General features: G+C 37.8%; 1 long non-coding RNA gene across 2 annotated transcripts; it reads right to left on the bottom strand.

Moving 5' to 3' along the window:
- Nucleotides 1-4,548: 4,548 nt before the first annotated feature.
- Nucleotides 4,549-9,034, bottom strand: LOC104606099 (uncharacterized). Of its 2 annotated transcripts, none has more exons than XR_016085290.1 (3): nucleotides 8,525-9,034; nucleotides 5,150-8,303; nucleotides 4,549-5,056 (listed from the first exon to the last, which is right to left on the bottom strand). It is a non-coding gene; the product is annotated as an uncharacterized LOC104606099 (long non-coding RNA). The 2 variants fall into 2 exon arrangements; XR_736729.2 differs by having other exon boundaries at nucleotides 4,558-5,056; nucleotides 5,150-7,033; nucleotides 8,525-9,029.
- Between the last annotated feature and the right edge of the window lie 4,284 nt (nucleotides 9,035-13,318).

Raw genomic sequence — 13,318 nt, 5'->3', positions numbered from 1 at the left:
TGCCACGTCAGACTCTGTTCGTGTCTACATACTTGTTTGGCACGTTGTTTAAAGGAAAATGTCAAAAAAAGAAAAGCAGAATTTTCATTTTCCTAGGTTATTCCTAGTACATTAATTTTTACTACGTGTCTTGTAGTTACTGGGCCAGTCATTAAAACTCTTATATATTACGTCATCTTAACACGTGGATTCATGTTTAAGTTGACGTTGCATGTGATGATTGGCCCTACGAGTATAACTGCAGAGGATTCGAACTATGTTCTGTTCTTTTTGGTTTTTTTGTATTATAAAATTCTGTTTTGTTCTAACCAACCCGAATACGAAAATTTCTCTATATTTCCAAAGATAAGTTTGTTTTGGTGTAAATACAATTTTACGCCGTTGTAGTGGAGTGACGATGCTCCCCGGTGGGGCCGTGAGTTGCAAAACACGGATCGTACTTTGATTATTAAGGTTCAGTTTGGAAGGAGTACAAATGTAAATATGTACAGTGTAAATATATACAAGGTTTTGCACTTTATATATTTGCATTTATACTCCTTTCAAACTCAGACTAAAGTTTTAGTTGGTAAGGAGTACAAATACAAATATATAGAGTATAAAACCTTATATTTTGTATTATTTTATATGTATCTATATTGTACATATTTGTATTTGTACTTCTTCCAAAATAAACCACATACATTTCTCAGCTTAACCAAATTGCCCTTCATGCATGTAGCCGTCCATAGACAAGATCACTCCAGGGTCGTGATTTTACCAATGATCTTGATCCAACTTCAGCATCATCAACTATTCAAGCTATAAAGATCATCCCTCTCCTAGATTATTGATCCCCGATAATTCAAAATCCAAAGACCTCGAGAAGAAATCCCCCAACACACACACTCTCCCTCCAAGCTTTCTCTTCGTTTCTAATTCCTTGGAATGGTCAAGAATAATAGAAACCAAGTTGGATGAGAGGGGATAACAAAAACACAAAAGCATATCAGGGCCAAGAGAGTGAATGCTCGTCTCTCCTTCCACTTCCAATTCAATGACTCCAATAATAAGGTAGATGCAATGGCCATTGTATTGCCTCTGGGGAGAAGCATACAAATAAGTGAAGAAAGATTTACATAAAAAAAAATGGTGTTAACATTACCACCAAATGCAAGCAAAGCTATATCAGAGTGCAAGTTTACACCTATTTGGTGTTCACACCACAAATAAATGTTATCCTATGATCACCTATAAGCAAAATATCTAAAAGGCATCTTATTTCAAATTGGGAATATATTCAGATATTCCTATGAATTTCATACACATGTATGGGAGATATTCCTAATGTGTGGTTGGATGCCATATGTGGAGAGATTTTGCTTCCAAGAGATCCAAGCCCATTTCTTAGTGGTCACTAAGATGGTCATAAATACAAATGGAAATACCTCTTTAGAGGAGTCTGTACTAACTCCCCACAGAGCATGTCCCAACACACATCCCAACCATGCATTAGGAATGGGAGATGTGCTATGGGGCACGTCTAGGATGCCCTATGTGATGAGCCGATGTGAATTCCTCTTAGAGTGTAACAAGACCAAAACCATTCAACATCACTCCTATCCTAACTCGAGGCGATGAAAAGATTTTTCAACCAATCCCAACTGAGTCTAGATCTCATGCACTCAAAATGGTGTGGGCAAGGGTGCACTTCCAATCATAAATGAACATGTCTGGTGTTTTTAGGCTTTAAACGAAAACGCCATGAAAGCCTAATAATGATATCCGAGTCTACACACTGTTCACCCATGGATGCACTGGACGAGTGCACCCTCCAATGACTGACGACCATGTCGTCCCTTGAAAAACCGGGTAATGTTAACGGGTAGACAACGTTAAATGCGTTCATGGTTGAACCGGGTAGAAAACGGCAAAAAAACTAATTCCAAATCCTCTGGTATCGAACTTTGTCTCTCATTTCTCCTCCACTCTTTGTCTCTCATTCCTCCTCCATCAAACCCTTCTACCTCACCAAACCTCCTCCAACGGTGAGCACACCACACCGGCCACTGTTCAATGGTCATTGTCCATCGGCGGCAAGACTCCGGCACCGATACGCTTGTCTAGCTTCCTCCTCCTCCTCCTCCTCCTCTTATTCTTCTTACAAGGGGATTCTTGTGTCAACAGCAACCACCTACTTGGAAAAGGAACTAAGCTTATTCTTAACTTGAAGAATTGATCAACCTAAATAAGCAATAACTTTGTTGGTGAACCAATAAGAATCAAACCAATATGAACCAATAGGCTATAGTATTCATTAAGCGATTAATACTCATCGAATATTGCTCATAGCCTCATTTATTATAACATTAAAATATGGTTTCAATAATTTGTTGAAAATTTCTCTTTTATATTGAAAATTGAATCGAATAAAATGAAGAAGGCTTATTCAAAATGACTAAGTACTTGAAGTGCATATCTTCTCCCGTCATGAAGTTAAATGAAGTCTCTATAAAAAATGTTTTAACAAGCTCAGTTGATAAAAACCATGAGCCAGAGAGAAAATCCACTTGCACAATCATATCAACTATGATATCATAGGCAGGGGGTAGGCAAATAAAGTCAGGCCTCCTTGGAACGGAATTTTCTATAGCTTGGGAACGTATAGTCCTCCTGTATGAAAGGCAATATCCTCCCTATCCTTCCCATAATAGAATTTTTATACTTATCTGTCCCTGCCACATGGGATAACATCCGTAGATCTTCTTACCAGGTATCATATCATCGTCGAGGATGTAGACAAGATCGGCATTTGTCTGAAGGGTCATATGGAACCTTCCATAATACTTGAAATCTTAACTTGAACTGATGAAGCTGATCCTCAAACCATTATAGCTCTCCACGATCCTCTTCAGAAAGAGCTCCTTCGAACTCCCAAATGGGAGGACCTAGACACTGTGGAAGGGAAGGGTCTGCTAGAGCAGGGAAGCAAGCTGTGAACATAGAGTTTTCCTCTTGAAATTGTTTAATATGACAGTGATTTTTGGGATGTTTGGACTTCGCAAATCCCATTTTGAACTCATAGCCATCAACTGGGAGAGAGTCTATGTCCCAATTGTCTTGCTTTGGAACTCCAAAACTTCATTGTAGAGCTCCCTCTTCAATTTGATCAACTAGGTATCATTCGACTTCTTCTGTACAAAATCAATCTTCTCATGCTCACACACCTCAGATGGTGTGATAGATAGAATTTCAGCTCCAAGGAGGGCAGACGCTTCCTGATAATGTTTGAGAATATGGGGAGGGACAATGAATTGCTTCCAGTGGTTAGCAATATGGCCGGCCCATGCAAAGTATGGTTTTGTGCGTAAATCTACAGTAGGACTCCTATACCCTGTAGGTTTCGTTTGATTTATATTGGGTTACCAACAAAGTTACTTTTTATTTAGGTTGATCTGGTCTTCAAGTTAAGAATAAGCTTAGTTCCTTTTCCAAGTAGGTGGTTGTCCAAGTAGGTGGTTGTTGTTGACATAAGAAGCTCCTTGTAAGAAGAAGAAAAGGAAGAAGAAGAAGAAGAAGAAGAAGAAGAAGAAGAAGAAGATGATGATGATGGTGAGGAGGAGGAGGAGGAGGAATCCAGACAACGTACTAGCGTCGGAGTCTCGTCGCCAATGGATGATGGCTAATGAACAGTGGTCGGTGTGGTGTGCTCATCGTTGGAGGAGGTTCGGTGGGGTAGAAGGGTTCGATGGAGGATGAATGAGAGACAGAGTTCAATATCAGAGGGTTTGAAGTTAGGTTTTTGTCGTTTTCTAGTCTCGCCGCCGATGGACGATGTCCAGTGTGGTGTGCTCATCGTTGGAGGAGGTTCAGTGGGGTAGAAGGGTTTGGTGGAGGATGAATGAGAGACAGAGTGGAGGATAAATGAGAGACAGAGTTCAATATCAGAGGGTTTGAAATTAGGTTTTTGTCATTTTCTAGTCTCGTCACCGATGGACGATGTCTAATGAACAGTTGCCGGTGTGGTGTGCTCATCGTTGGAGGAGATTCAATGGGGTAGAAGGGTTCGGTGGAGGATGAATGAGAGACAGATTGGAGGAGAAATGAGAGATAGAGTTCGATATTAGAGGGTTTGAAATTAGGTTTTTGTCGTTTTCTACCAGGTTCAACCACGAATGCCATTTAACATTGTCTACCTGTTAACGTTACCTTTTTTTTTCAAGGGATGACGTGGTCGTCAATCATTGGAGGATGCACTCGTCTAGTGCCGCATGAGTGCACAGAATGCGGACTTGTGGTATCCACCATTAACAATTGCATAAGACGAGCTTAATCCAAGGGTAGACAATCCACTTGTTTAGTTCCTTAAATCTTCACAACAAACCCTTTGAAATATAGATGGGGATTCAATCTTCTTCTAATATTCAAAGGGATTCGATAACGAATCATGGGCCTTCTTCTTTTGAATAGAAGTATCAGATGGTCCAACTTCTCTTGCCATATCCATTGATGCCGATGGGAACCCACTAGTACAAAAACAACGAGAACAAAGTTGCTACAACTGTAATCAAGGAGGAGAATGGCCAAATTCTCCATCTACTAGTAGTATAAGAAATACAAATGAAGAAAATAATGTGATTGTAAGATTTCAAATGTTTCGGAATCTGCTCTACAAGTGATAGCTAAGAATCGAACAGTTGTTGCTAAGATGTTGGGTCCTCTATATAAACACCAAACCATGATAATGAAGGACTCAATCCGGATTTTACATTCCCTTGGTGTTGATAGATAATCATGTAAAAAAGGTATGCAGTCCTTTGTATTTGCTTGGAGGGAGAATGATGCAATCATCATCTTATGTATGGAATCTATTTAAGCACCATCATTTCCCATCCTACCAAGTAGGCCTCAACTTTAATGCTAGACATTGCAAAATGAAAAGAAGAATGGGGAGGTAATTTTTGGAATTGTTCCTAGTCCTTCAAACATTGGGAGATTTCATCCCAACCCTCGTCCTCCATGTCTGAGAATACTTCAGGAAAACCTCTTGTAGTTCTATCCTACCCAAGAAGGTCTCCTGCAATGGTGGATAGCACCTTTCAATTGATTTAAAAATTAAAAATATTATAGTTTAACGGGAATTTTAGCGCTAGTTTTGTAAACAAGATACCTGCGATGTGTTTATTTCTTATTGGAAGTGCATCAATGCCCACACCATTTCGAGTGCAGGAGATTCAAACTCATCCCAACCATGGCATGCAATGGAAATTAGAGGCTTCACATGCATGGGATAAGCTCCCAAATAAAAGAGTTTCCACGCCCAAATCAATATAGCCAATGGTTCTCCCAAGCGTCCCCACATATGTGTAGAATCATTTTCAAAGTTGAATGCCTTCTTCCCACCTCATACGATAAAAAATCCATAAGGAATATGTTTTCTTGTAGAATTAAATGAACATTGCCATCTATAAGCTGCAGCATAGAAATGTTGTTTATATTTGAAATCCCAATCAAAAGAGAATCACACACCCAAACCCTGCATAAACCAATAAGCATTGCTAATTTTGCAAGCATTTGATAACAATCATTTGTGTATTTAAAATGACAGCAAACATGGATTCCAATACATATTTGCATTCACAATGAGAAAAAAGTTTGCATCCAAATTATTGCACTCAAAGTTGGCTGATGTAAAAAAAAAAAAAAAAAAAAAAATTTAAATCCTAGGATTTGTGTTGTAATTGTACTCTTCCAAAATGGACCCTAAATTCTAGTTTACTTTTGTTTCATATTTGACTTTTTGTTGGTTGTTCACAACAAGTAAAATGTGGAGTAAAATGATGTAATCCCCACAACATATGAAAGAGAATGGTGGTAGATAGAATGTTAGTATTATGGGAGTGAGGTAGATAACAAGATGATATGGTCCCCGCTGTATCTAAGAAAATTTAGGTAGGATGAAGGAAATGCAAATTTTGCATTAATTATTAGAGCTTAGTTTTGGAAGAGTACAAATACAATTATGTGAAGCGAAAACCCTTGTAAATGGTATTTCTAAACCTTGTATTTGTACTTTACATATTTGTATTTTTCACTCATTCCAATTGGAACCTAAGGCTCTGTTTGGAAGAAATACAAATACAAATATGTACAGTGCAAATGCATACAAAATACAAGGTTTTGCACTCTACTATTTGTGTTTGTACTATGTCCAAATTGAGCCTAAGATGCAAAATTTTACCCTCATAATTGGTGCAAATAAACCAAAGGCTCTGTTTGGTTGGAGCACGAACACAAATTTGTAGAGTGCAAAACAAAAGTGTTTAGTTCATGTGCGTGCAAAGTGGTTCAAGATTTACACACCCACTTTGCACTCAGCTCATTTGTTTTGAAAGATGCAAATAAGAATACAATTTTTTTGTGGATGTTTGTCATTTCCATCAATGCAAATACAACTGTTTCTTGCTACCAAATGATGTTCCGTCTACTCCCACCATTAAACAAATATAAAAAATAACAAGCTGCTCGAGCATATAACGGGCATCTTGGTAAAAAATAACAACATAAAAACAACCAGCTACTCCCACCATCAATGCAAATACAACGGTCTCTTCTACCAAGTAAGCCACTTTCTCTCTCCTCTTCACGCCAACGACAACTATTCTTTTTGAATAGGAACTATGGAGCTTCCAAAAGGCATAGAATTAGCTGCCTAGGCATCCTGTCACATAAGGAACAAAAAAAAAAAATAGTGACAATCTCCAGGTTGTCCCTCTCTTCTCTCGCATATCAACAATCTCCAGAGCAAGAACATCAGGTTTTCTCATGGGGACCATTGACCGATCACCAAAACTGCTGATCTCTGTTGCCAGCACAAAAGAAAACCAGTTCTTTTCCAAGCAATTCTTATCACATTCTCTAGCTTCCTTTTCTTTCTTGTCATCTTTTTAGGCATATATTTTTCTTTTGTTACAATCTTCAACTAGATTGTTGCTAGAAGCGCAATCAGGTACCTTAATAAACTATAAACTTTCATATCCGATTGGCATATATCCTGCAACTCCATTTTGTATGTTTAAGGATATCAGTAACCATCCAAAAAAGTTTGGTTAGTCACTAGACAAATCAACATTATCCAAGTATAATATTTTATTTGTTGGTCTTTGAAGTTTGTAGATCACTGATACCCCTCCTACATGTTTACCACTGCCTGTAAGACATTCCCATGTATCCTTGAGAAAGACTTGCAAATCATTTAATACAACTGCATCACCAGAAACTTCATACATGACACATATAGTTCTTACATTAGAACTCTTGATTGACACGGAGCTGACAGTTCTAGTGGAACTGAGCAGTAATGCAACACCCAAATCAGTGTAAAATAGTAATAAAATTGATTACGTAAATCAAAAGAAATCCCTTTCAAATTCAAAACCTTTACACATACTGAACTCAAATGTTGCATTTAAATTGCTTGACTCAACTAGAAACCAGGGATGGACCCCAACTGACATCATGGTTGGGTTCATTCAGACATCAAACGGGAAATTTCCTTTGTTTTGGTAAAAGGAGTATAGTTCAAAGCTTCAAACTATTTTTTTTTTGTTTTTTATTATCAAGTTGGTCCAATTTGTATAAAGTAAATTTGGCAAACTAGATGGGGCTATTAATGGGTCATGAAGATCCAATAGAACTGAAGCCAATTAACCCAATTACAGAGGGCCTGGGCCTGCATTACAGGACCAAACCCAATGGTAAATTCATATGTTTACTACTAAATTATGGGTTAAAAATAGAGTTGTCAATTAAAAGCACCTCCCTCTATGCTGGGCTGTCAATTATGGGAATGGTTTTGTTCTTTGTTGGATCCAACAAATGGCTCAGAAAACATGAGACAAATAGTAAATATAAAGTGCATCAACATAAGGAAAATATACTCTAATTTAACAAACCTCGAAATACAATTGCATTTTATTCTTCTGTTGTATTTGTTAAAATGTAGCATGATTATGTAGAACCTAATAATCCAAGTGAAAAGGGACGATATTCTTATTTTGGTCCAAATAAATATTCAGTGATATGAAACTCAATTTTATAATCACATCCCAAACCAAAGCATAAAAAAATCATAATCACATCTAGACAATCAAATCTCCAATACCCTAGTTCAATTAGCATATCAAACCCTAAATAAACTAAAGAGACAATAGACCCTAACCCTACCGAGTGAAAACTTAAATCTATAAGTAAACCCAATAAACATGAACCTCGGAATGCAGGTTGTACTTGAGAAACTGAAGAATGACAAGAATTATAAATCCCTACAAAAAAAGGATTGATTATTAATCTACAAAAAAAGAATTGTACATTTAAGATATTTAATTAAATTGGCAAGAAATAAACATCTTGATTGTGTGGCTGAGATGAAGAGAAAAAATCTAAAATTATCTCTGATAAGTTGAACCCAAAGATAAAGATAGAATCTACGGTCTAAAGAGATTTTGCAGAAACAAAAAGGAGTGGAGGCAGAGAGTATGCTTACTTGAAATCGGTTGTTTTGGTGATAGCTACGTTGGAGCGAAAGTAAGGTTCAGTGGTTTCGCTATTCACATCTCGAAGACAGTAATAAGTGCTTAACTTCTGAAAACTTCCATGCTTCGGTCAAAGCGATATAGTCTATTTGATCCACTAACTGGAATAGAAAACATTCATTGTAAGGTCAGATCTCTATTTCGACGAGGGAAATGACCTCAATGAAATAAAAAAAAAAAAAAAAAAATCAAAAGTAGAGATCGTTATAGAAACCGAATAGACCGAAGTAAGATCTCTAAGGGATCAATAGATTGAAGAATAGAGTTGCATCTCTCATTTTCAGAAATTGAAAGTAGAGATCATTATCTTTGTCGAGGCTCAGAACTGTTCTCTTTCTCTCTCTTCGAGGGTTTCTCTCTTTTACTTGAGAATGGATGCAAAACTATGTTCCATTTACTTTGACCAAGAAATATAACAAATTTTACTTCGATTTTTTGAAAACAGAATTCTCTCTCATTTTCGATGCAAACTAGGGTGTATATACATTTTTGAATAAAAAATCGATGCATTTTTTGAACGCTTACCAAACGGATGCAAATTTGAACCGAAGTGCAAATTTGCAACGGTTCAGATTTACACTCCAACCAAACGCAGCCAAAAGAAAAGTGGATCCTTGCGTTAGTTTTGGTGCAAGTCATAAAAGTTAAATACAAATTTGAGTAAGCATTGACAACTCTTATATAGGAAGGAGGAAATAAGGGCTCTAAAGAAGGCTTCTTAATAGCAATGAATAGTGTTTAAGTCTTTACTTATTCTTTGTGGATAATTGTATAATTTTTTTATATAGCGGATAAATAAACAACTTCACACCCTTGAAGAGGTTATACAATAATTTGTGGAAAAAGCAGGACAGAAAAATAGATTACTCTAAATCAGAAATGCATTTTAGTAGAAATCTGCATCCAATTATCAAAAAGATGTTGTTATGGTGATGGGAATAAAGCCTTTGTGGCGTAGTGACAAATACTTTGATATATATATACATTTAAAAAAAATATATCAAATATAGTATAAGGGGGTTGAATAAGCAATGTTTTCAAAATCTGACTGGAAAAAATTGGGAATGGTCATATGACAGGTTCTGTTTTACCCCCAAACCTTCTTTTGGCCAGCAAAACACTAACATGGGTGGTCGAACCGTCCAATGTTTTTTGAACTTTTTTAATTTTTGTTAGAACAGGTTGTCGGTTCGGTTCGAACAATCGGACCGTTCGACCTAATAATCGGACCCCTGAACGGTTAGTTGTTCGATTTGGTTTTAAAAACCTTGCATGGAAGGCAAAGTTAGGACTTGTTTAGCAACGTTCTGCATAAGTGTTTCTCTCATTCCCGGTACTCTCGTGGAATAGAAACATGTTTGGCATAAAATAAAAAATAAAAAACATGAGAAACAAGTCATTCCCAAGTGAGAACAACACCCAAAAACGTTTTATTCGAGAGTGGCAAATAGGCATTCTTGGAGAACACGTTCTCAAGGACACACGTAGTTCTCACATCGTCCCATTTTATTTATGAACACATATTCGCCATGGTTTTAAAAAATAACACGGAAACGGAACCATTCTGGCCATCGATATTCGGGTTAACAATATGACCGTCCAGTTCGAATGGATGGCTTGTTATGACAACAAAAATTAAAAAATACAAAAAATAAAAACGACAAAAACCCATTGAATAAGTTGACGGGTTGACAGTTTGCCCTCAGGGACCGGGTTTGGAGTAAAACGGAACCAGTTTCCTAGATGATTTCCAGGCCGAACAGTCCGATTGTCCGTGTCAATCACAGTTCAAAAACCATGGTATCCGCCCTTCCCACGTGAGAGAACGAGCAACATTGTCATTTCACATTGACGATATAAACTCTCCACCCATCCAAGCCTTAATCCCCGAGCAATCTTCATCATTTTTTCCCGATGCTCCCGCTGCAAAACCATTGTGCGTCAAGGATCGATAGCGAATGACCAGTTTATCGTCTTCAACGACCATTTTCCGGTCGTAATCTCATAGACAGGTAAGGTTTTCTTTTCTAACTTTGTATGCTCTATTTTTTTGGTCCTAAAGCTTTTTCCATGCTATGTTTTTTCTTCATAAACGCATCTACTCTTTTGTTGTTATCTTCACGAACTTAAGCTACTATATGCCAATTTGGTGAAACATCTCTTACTACTGCAGAGATATTGTCTCATGAAGTAAGTAACTTCGATGTGAGAATCATGATTGAAGTGTTGAATTAGATCTTGTTTCATGAATAGTTTCGTTATCCAAACATTATTTCTATTTTTGTAAAACAAAAATCCATTCTCCATAAACAATTAGCCAACGCCTTTGTTGCTCTCGAGGAACAATAAATAAAATTCTTATTCTATCACAAAAATTTCTAATAAAAGAATAAGAACAAGTGAGAATATTGTTAAATATAACCTTAATTTGATGGGTGGGGAGAACAACATCCATTAAAAAGGTGGAGGTATAATAGAGTGGCCCTTTTTTACCAATGCACTTAGTTTAATTCAAAAGATTTTACATGAGTGGAGAAGCAACTGGGTTGAGCGTGTGTATATGGATAGTTTAATTTCTATAATTAAAGAATTGGAAGATATGTGTTTTGAGTATGTAAATAGAGAGTTTAATGAAACTTCTCATAGAATAGCATGGAAATTGTTGTTATGAGAAAAACAATTAGTTTGTACATAGTCCATTGCATTTAACCAAATCTTAATAGAAAATAAGACAATTTCTTTATTGCATACACACACACACTCATAGCACATGCACTTACTAGTCCGTGTATACTTAGTTAATCATTAATTATTTAACTTTTTTATTAATTAATTAATTATTTATTAAGTAGTTAATCGTATTTTTTTTCATTTTGTATTTTTTCATTAATTATTAATTACTTTTAATTAATTGACATTTTTACTAATATGCTATTAAATAATTAATAACTTTTTAGTGGGTTATGGGTCTAATATTAACTCTTAGAAATACTATAAGGATTTTTTTTTTTAAAAAAAAAACAAGTTTATTTCTCCATCCCATTTGTTTCCCACTAAAATGATTGAGTTCTACATCTCGAGAGTTGGGATATATAATCCCACATTTTCCTCATCCCATCTCATTACGTCTCACAAACCAAGAAGCATGGAACGAAAACCAAAATATATCCCATGTTTTCCTATCTCATCAGACAAACCAAACAGAACCTTTAAGGAATTAATGGTAAAAATACAATTATTGAAATACCTTTTCAAGACTTTATTGATTGGAAGCATCAATGATAAAAATCACATTTGTAAGGCACAATATTTGATGATCAAACACTCATTCTAAGGCGTTAAGGGTAAACCACTTGTTTACCCTCACTTTGCACGAGTTACTACTGTTCTTTGTTGAGAGAAACATGTAATGTTAGTGTTTTAAGAAAAGGGAAAATCTTATACAAGAGAAACATGGTTCTATAAGAGATTTGACCAATCAATAATTCGACGATGAATACCACCTAGTGACCTCTTTTATGGGTTTGAAAGTGGTTTCCTAGGGAGGAGCAATTTGATGCAAATGTTAGTACATGAGTTATGATGATGATTAATTAGGCTTAATTGGTTGAGACGAACTTATTGTAGCCAAGTTAGAAAGCTAGAGAGCAAGAGAGCCAAATAGTAAGAGGGCTTGAGTGTAGAAAAAAAATATCTTGGGCAAAACACCCTTCAAAACTCATTGGGGGTGAACACCATCGTGCTCCTCGCTCGAGAGACAAACATTATGTAACGGGATCACCCTTGATCGATGTTCAACATGTTTTCGTACGTCTCATGCAAGAGTCCGGATGAGGATTTTATGGAAACCAAAATGCGCTACACAAGCTAGGGGGTTGAGGAGTTTAGAGACATGGGGTGAACTTGATGTAGCTGACTTCGTTTGGTGTTTGTTATGTATCCCTCCTTCGTTCAATGTTTGTGGTGTGCACTAATGTCTGCCTCCGCAATGACAGTGTTGTTTGTTCTCTATGTTATTTGAGCTTGGGATGTGTGGCGGTCCTCAATTCGACCACATGTTACACTTTATCAAAAGTTCATGTGATGGTTTGATTGGAATTCGACCACATGTTACGACCCTGATGTTACCGTTTTTGGTCACGTACCATTTTTTGGGATGTGTAAAATTTTTTGGCTAAGTACCTCGTGTTTGACCTGGTGGTGACGTGCCTTGGTGATGAGCTACTTGGTGGCGAACTTCCCGGGGGAGAACTGCATGGTGGCGAACTGCCTGGTGATGCTCCCTGGTGGCGAACTGCCTAGTGGCGAACTGCCTGGTGGCGAACTGCCCGGTGGCGAACTGCCTGGTGGTGAACTGCCTAGTGGCGAACTGCCCGGTGGCGAACTGCCCGGTGGTGAACTGCCTGATGGCGAACTGCCTGGTGGCGCTGCCTGATGGCGAACTGCCTGGTGACGAACTGCCTGATGGCGAACTGCCTGGTGGCGAACTGCCCGGCAGTGCTCCCTGGTGGCGAACTACCCGGCAGTGCTCCCTGGTGGCGAACTGCCTGGTGGCGAACTGCCCGGCAGTGCTCCCTGGTGGCGAACTGCCCGGTAGTGCTCCCTGGTGGCGAACTTCCTGGTGACGAACTGCCTGGTGACGAACTGCCTGATGGCGAACTGCCTGGTGACGAACTGCCTGATGGCGAACTGCCTGGTGGCGAACTGCCCGGCAGTGCTCCCTGGTGGCGAACTGCCTGATGGCG

Source organism: Nelumbo nucifera, chromosome 4 (genome assembly GCF_055504915.1).
Source record: "Nelumbo nucifera cultivar China Antique chromosome 4, China Antique-T2T, whole genome shotgun sequence".
Lineage (NCBI taxonomy): Eukaryota > Viridiplantae > Streptophyta > Magnoliopsida > Proteales > Nelumbonaceae > Nelumbo > Nelumbo nucifera.
This window is presented reverse-complemented; position numbering and strand designations above follow the sequence as displayed.